We start from the raw sequence: 7,654 nt of genomic DNA, 5'->3' as shown, positions 1-7,654 counted from the left end.
TTCTCTGACTGCAGCTGGGACTGCTGCGCGAGGCTACTGTGAGAGTGACCGCCTGTGAGTGCTTTGGGGCGGCTCACAGCAGCACCCGCTGCTCGTTCACGACAGTGCAGAACGGTACGTGCTTTCATGTCAGAGTCAAAACACCAGAAAAGTCTCCAACAACACCAGAAAAAGTCGCTAGATTTGTCACTAGTAGCTTTTGACAAAAAAAGTCGCGAAGAGGGTTCGGAGAGTCCCCAGATTTAGCAAGAAAGTCGCCAAGTTGGCAACACTGGCCCCGACCAAATGTGTCCCCAGAGCAACATTGGATGTAACAATAGTTCCTATCACATATAAAACCAAACAAAAATCAATCTTCATGAAAACAAGTTGTACAAATGGTAATATATAAACAAGCATATTAAAGCTACTGCAAATGTAAAAACAAAAGCAGGTCACTTACCAAAGCTGCTGTTCACTATTCATAGACAAGTCCATCCTCCTTTCTTTGATTACAAAGAGTTTAATCCCACGGTTGTTCAGTACATCAGTACGTTTTAGTTCCAGTAAGAAGTCCTTCTCGATTCATGGACGCCAGTGATGACAGTCGAGCCTCCCCAGTTGTATTTCTTGAATACGTTTTAATGCGTTTGAGGGCTGAAAATGTCCGCTTGGCAGAGGCAGCAGATTGTCACCGCCCAACATGTCACGCTAGCCCACTGACAAATCACGTATGGCTAGGCCAGCTAGAAGGCTCTGGCACGTCAAAGAATACGCCCAATATGTCAAACTAAAGATCTGATTGGTTGAAGACAATGACAATCAACAATATCTTCCCCATTCACTTAAACTGCAAAGGGATGCACTTGTGAGTCTGCAGGCCTTGGTCCTCTCTTCTTACCTAGAAACACAAAGGTGAAATCTGATTGGATAAAAGCTCTACTTAAAACAAGCTGCACTGGAAGCAGAGCAACTGAGGAAGACAGTAGCTGTGCAATGATAAAATAAGCTAATGGGAAAAAAAATGATAACACATGTAGTGTATTTACGAAAAATTATTAAATTATAAAATAGCTATAACTTTGTGATTCTGTCTAGGCCAGCAGAGAAGGCTTAGCTGGCCCTGATGGCCAACCACTGATATATATACACAGCCAGAAAACAAATCTGCGAAGTCCTTTTCCCATTTTGTAGTACATCTTCAGATGTAGTAAAATTGATCAACCACAGGGTGTCAGTAGAGGAACAGCAGACGAGTCACCTCAGCACTGCTTCTCTGGGCATGAGAGAACAATTAACCTGAGGAAGACCAACGAGGATCCTCCCAGGACCTTTTTTAAAGCTCTATTTTGATGCTTTTTTATGCACTCTGGCACCTTATTCAAAGTACACACAAAGTACATGTCATGAAATGTGTATCTCAAAAAACGTTTTATTTCCACATTAACTATGAATTGTGATGTTAAACATATTAGTAGTTGTTAGTCATTGGTAATAGATATAGTTATTAGGTATTAAATGTATTATGTTAAGAGTGGTGAAATGTATCTACAGTACATTTACTCAATCTCTCTCGCTCATCATTGCGAGGTTATGATTTAAAGGAATATCGCATTACATATGATTGAAGAGTTCAAGTAATACATGGAAAGTTTTAGTTGATCAAGACTAAGTGCTTTGTCACTGCAAGCCAGTGACAGCGTGATACAGAAAGGTCGATTTTGAGAAGAATTTAAAAAAAAAGAGTTGAATTTGGTCGGGGTTAATAGTGTAAACTGCTGCCAAGAGATTGCAGACTGTATATATCCATTCAGCTATATTTACCTTTTTAATACGGGCCTGCAGACATTTCGTAGGTGCTACATCATAACATTGCTGACAACAATGCTCATTTCATCAGGGATGAAATTGAGGTCCACACACTAATTGAAAAGCACTTAGCTATTTTGACACACAAAGAGACATTTGAGGGACATATGTGATTTTTTTTCTATGATGAAATTGAGGAATTCTGCACCAGTGGGCCCAGTGGCATCACGTGATAGACCCCAGAAGTTGTAATTCACCTCTTTTGGCCACTATGTCAAATCTGGTTCAAAGTTCAGCACTCCTCCTTGGGGGCATCTGTATTAAGGACAAACGCTTCCACGCTGGAAAGCCATGTCAAGTACGAAATTACTGACCTTGTTGGTCCGTCCCTGCTCCCAGAGTTCTGCCCATCTACACACCGTCTCTGAATCAGCCTCATTCGATTTTTTCCCAGCCAATCAGCTTCCCGCCTGTACTCCGGCAATAGGCTCGTTCGAGATGAGCCAGTCCTGCGCAGAATCGATCGCCGGACGATGCATGCAGGTTCGATTTTAGAGCCAGGCGCCGCAGTTGCTCTCTATCGACTGCATAACCCAGGGCATGATGGGAAACGCCTGGCTGTCGCCAGATCAAAGAGCTGATTGGCTCTTAGATTTAACAACAAACAGCACGTTTTGTAGAAAATCCTATTTTTCTGTGTAATTGTAATATTTAATGCTCGATTGGTGGCTATTAGTCTCATGTTGTGCAATGAAGGTTTAATCTAAAAACATATCTTGTGTGATTGATAATAATAACGCTTATGTATACACACAAGCAACAAAGTGTTTCACAGGCAGACATAAAAAGAACAAAGGATAGCATACAATGCAGATACACGCACATTTCCACATGAATATATATATTTACAAACACATAAATAAATCCAGACTTAGGTCTGCAAACTACAAGTAGCCTACAGATCGGATCTAACAGGATGTAACTGTTTCTTTGACTTCCTGTTTATTCTTTGAAGGAGGATGAAAACTGTCCGACTTGGCCTCAGTTTTTTTCCAAAACTCCCTGCTGCTGCCGCCTGCTCTCGTCCACTTTTCAGGCGAGGCGCAGTTCATCTTGAACAAGCCTATCGTCACCTCATTCCCCCTCACCTGAGCTTCTCCACCTGCACTTCATCCTCTCGTCAGACAGTTTGTATCAAAGTTCTGGTTTTCGGTTCGGTCTTTGTGTTGGGTCCTTGGTTTTTTTGTTCTGTGATTATCAGTTTGTTTTGTCTGCATGAAACATAAATAAAGATGATTTTCTTTGTGCTCCTGTTGCCTGCAGTCTGTTTGGATCCTCCTGCTCTACTTTTCATGACACACCTAACCTGACCAAAACTGTGGCAGATCAGGAGATGGGCAAATTAAGAATTTTTGTCATGTGTAACATCTTTTGGAGGGTGCACACAAATTATATATTGTCCCCGACGTATTGGAACAGCGATTCGCATCGGAAAGTGGATCTGTGAACATTTTTCAGATTTATAATCTTTTCTTTTTCTTTCTTACAAATGTTTAGTAGCTAGTTTAACAAAAAATGTGGGGTAACTTCTTTTTGTCATAAGAACCGTTGTATGATGATATATTGTCCAAGGGACATACATGAGGGGGTCCATGGTATCTTGTAGGTTTTTGGCTGAAAAAAAAGAACCTCTGGAGGAGTTCACCCACCCATCCATCCATTTTTTTATACCTTAAGTGGAAATGTATTTGTCAAGTTGCATTGTGAGCCTAGAGAAGTCCTGTGTTATTGGAAGAAATGTCAACCAGTTTAATGTGAAAAGAAGTACAAAATATGACATTTCTTTGCTGTATAATGATGAGCCAGAGGTTAGAGTTGACACTTGTTGTCAAACTAATCCTGTAGTCTATGTAGACTGGGCCCTTTGAACAAAACATGTAGGCCTACTGTCATCTAGGTAAGGGTTATCTCCACTTCTGGTGTCATGTTTAAAGAATAACATGCGACTCTGTGAAACATGATGACTCTAATATATCCAGCAAAAAGGCTGCTTTTCTTCGGTCCTAAAAAAAAAGCTTGTTTTCACCCAACAACAGACATCGTATTTGTTTTGCTGGATGTTTCAAATTTCTAAATTTATCCCACACTGAGTCTCTGTTGTTGGTTGCCCTGAGACAATCACAGATTGGATCGCTTCCTGTATCCTTCTTCAGGTCACAGGAGAGCTGTCCATCCAATTGAATGGCAATGACTAACTGAAGATAAGCTGTCCAATTTGTGTGTGTACACAGTCGGCGCGGAGGCACACTACAGACACATGCCTGTCATTCTTTGTCCGCGGAACATCCACAGCAGCTGTTCCTCAGCCGGGACTCTCCGTCCAGCTCGTCTGTCATCGTCGCATTATTAATGGGACGGCATCGTTAGGCGGCAAAGTTTAGTCTCATGTGTTACGGGGATAGCAGAACGATCAGACCCAGGTCACAACTGTCATCAGTACAACAATAGTGAGTCTGAATAAAGAAAGAAGCGTAATGTCATGTAGAGTGGAGCAAATGCAGGAGAATCCAAAAAAAACCCCACCAAGGATCCAACAAAGACGGAACCAAAAATCAGGACTTGGATACAAACTATCTGACAACAGAATGAAGTGCAGATGGAGAAGCTCAGGTGAAGGGGAATGAGGTGATCAGACAGGGAGCTGATTGGCTGTGAAGAACTAACGAGGCTGATTCAAAGCAGGTGTGGAGAATCGCAAAGGAGGGAGAGGCCGTACAGGAACATGGGAGAAAAAAAATACAGAAAACAATTCAGTCACACACTGAGTTGATTTGATGTACCATCCACTGCAACTTCCTCTTTATTTTGATGCATTATAACCATAGACTGTATATAAGAAGTGGACGTAGTCATCATGATGTCACCAGTTGGTTTCTGGACTACCGTTTTGAAGCCTCAAGTTCAAAGATTTCGTCGTCACCATCTTATATTACGGTCGTCTTGGCTTTTTTGCAGCCAATGAATGGAAGTTACCATATTTGGAATGCGAAGGAGTGACGTAGAGACGCCATATACGGCTTTGGTAGCATCAGCGACCTGTCAATCACAGTAAGCTAGCCCTAACACATACTCTGCTGAAGCCCCCCTAAAATGTTCTTCAGCCCCCCAAATAATTTGCCATTATTGGCTTAAAAAAAAAAAAAAAAGATTTTTTTTTTTTTTGGTGATGTCATTAAATTAAACTATTGTTTCTCACATGGACAAGTTATTTATAACTCTAACATGCTACATATGTGTGTGCGTTCTGGTTTGTATGTTTTCTCCCCCTTCAAATTACAATCCAATAGCCTATCATCATACTTAACGATGTAAAGTTGACACTGTCAGGTCCATTCTCCATCCATTGTGTGCGGTCCCTTTAAGAATTACGATTTGGGAGTGACGCGGATATGAAAGCTAGTTTATCCGTCTTTCCTTTACAAGTAGGACAATTATTTCTCTCTCTTTATTTGAGAAAAGTTCATATTTGTGTTGTCAAATTTCACTATGACCCTGAAATTCTGTCACTTTCTGATTGAACCAATCTATGAACTGTCTGAAACAATGGATATCCGCGGCCCCAAATGGGCCCCAAAAAAAATTGCCACGCGCTACGCGCGCAAACATGCCGCTTCCCTTGGGGCTAAGCCCCCCCTTTCTTTGTATCCTAGAAACACCCCTGCTCTGCTTTATGGTCTATTTGACTCTAAATGGGACCATCATTTACTAAATGAACATCATGCTGTATTGAAGAATACTTGAAACTAGAGATTGAGACCATAAACTCATGTTTACAATGTTTACTGAGGGAATAAATGAGGTGAGAAGTAGGGTCATTTCCTCATAGACTTCTATACAATCTGACTTCTTTTTGCAACCATAGGAGTCGCCCCCTCCTGGTGAGTAGAGAGAATGCAAGTTTAAGACACTTCCACATTGGCTTCACTCGGCAGAACCGGCGGTTGCCGCCTGGTGGAAATGTTACACACGGCCCTTTAAGTATGTGCCGCCTAGAGGAACTTGTATACAAAAATGTGCATGGAAATTCTGACACTAGCTAAGTCATACCTGGTTATATACCTAACAAAAGCACAAATGGCCCAATATATAATATTTGTATGATGGAAATATATACTTTATATTGATATTAAAAAGTCTGGAGGATGCATTTAAACTACTTTTTATAGTCCGAAAGAAGTTAACACTGGGCTTCACCTGCCACTACCTGCTTATGTCTGTTTGCATATACAAAAAGGTTGATATTAGTGCGTGCACACATGTGAAGCTTTCTGCTTGCATCAACACATTCGTATAATTCTTCTAACCGTGTTAACATGTTTTTACTTCCTCACATTCAGTTCCATTCATCAATACACTTGGATTTACACAGGTGACCCACGCGAGCCCGTACTGTACATATACAGAGGCCTTATCCCCCACCCACACACACACACACACTCTGTAAATCCCAGGCAGCTCTGACAGGCCACATTAAGATAAGCCTGCTCAGCATGAACACATCATAAAAGTGGACATGCAATTTCTGTTTTCACCAAATAGCCAGCCGAGCTCGTTCTGCATCCCTGACTTTAATACACTCGACAAGCAGCTTAGCAACCGAGGAGAGGGAGAGAGCTCAGGCCCTTAGGGAGGGAGGGCGAGAGGCTGAGTGTGTGTGAATGGAGAGAGAGAGAGACAGAAAGAGAGAGAGAGAGAAAAAGAGAGAGGGAGAGAGAGTGTTATGCCTTGGAGCGCTGCTAAATCCATTTCTCCATCTGAATTATCAACTAGAATTTGATTAATATGCAAATTCGGAGGGGGGAGGGAGAACTTCTGGGATGATTCTCTTTGTGGATAGTAATTAATCACCGGTTAAAGTAAATTAATACATATATCAATTTTGTCAGGGACACGCTTAGTTCAATAGCCCGTAAAATTGAAGTTTGAAGTGTTAAGGGGCTCTACAGGAACGTTATAACTAAAACTTTCAAATCTGCCCTATTTAGTGATCAATCAAGCTGTGCCCTGCGGCAGAGGCAGCTCATTTCTTCAGCACCGTCCGGACACTCAAACACAGAGCTCAGGAGCTTGCTCAGCACACACACACTGCTGCTCAGTTAGAGCTGCAGCAGACTCACTCTCACACTGCAGCGCAGCACAGGACAGCATAGGACAGAACAGCAAAACACAGCACAGCATAAGATAGGACAGCACAGAAGCATAACACAGAAGAGGATAGCACAGCATAGAATTGGACAGCACAGCACAACATACAATAGAGTAGGACAGAACAGCATAGAATAGAACAGCACATTATATAATAGAGTAGGACAAGACAGAATATAATAGAAGAGGACATAACAGCAATAGAACAGCATAGAATAGAATTGGACAGGACAGCATAGAATAGAACAGCACAGCATATAATATAATCGAATAGAATATGACAGGAAAGGAATATGACAGGAAAGGAATATGACAGGAAAGGACAGCATAGGACAGGACAGCACAGCCCAGGACAGCACAGGACAGGACAGCACAGGACAGCACACAGGACAGCACAGGACAGGACAGGACAGCACAGGACAGCACACAGGTCAGGAAACCGCTGCACTGGAAACCATTGCACTCACTGGATATAGCCAATGCTAAAAGGGCTAACTATAACCATATAATAATGACTGCATGTTATTATTATAATTATAACAATAGTAATCAATATGGTGTTAATAATACCAGCGATAATAATAATAATAATAGCAGTAGTATACAATATTCAATTGCAATGGAGATCTACATGATATATGTATTATTCATAATATATATA

Source organism: Anarrhichthys ocellatus, unplaced genomic scaffold (genome assembly GCF_004355925.1).
Source record: "Anarrhichthys ocellatus isolate YVR2014 unplaced genomic scaffold, GSC_Weel_1.0 scaffold176, whole genome shotgun sequence".
Lineage (NCBI taxonomy): Eukaryota > Metazoa > Chordata > Actinopteri > Perciformes > Anarhichadidae > Anarrhichthys > Anarrhichthys ocellatus.
Note: the sequence above shows the minus strand (reverse complement) of the source record.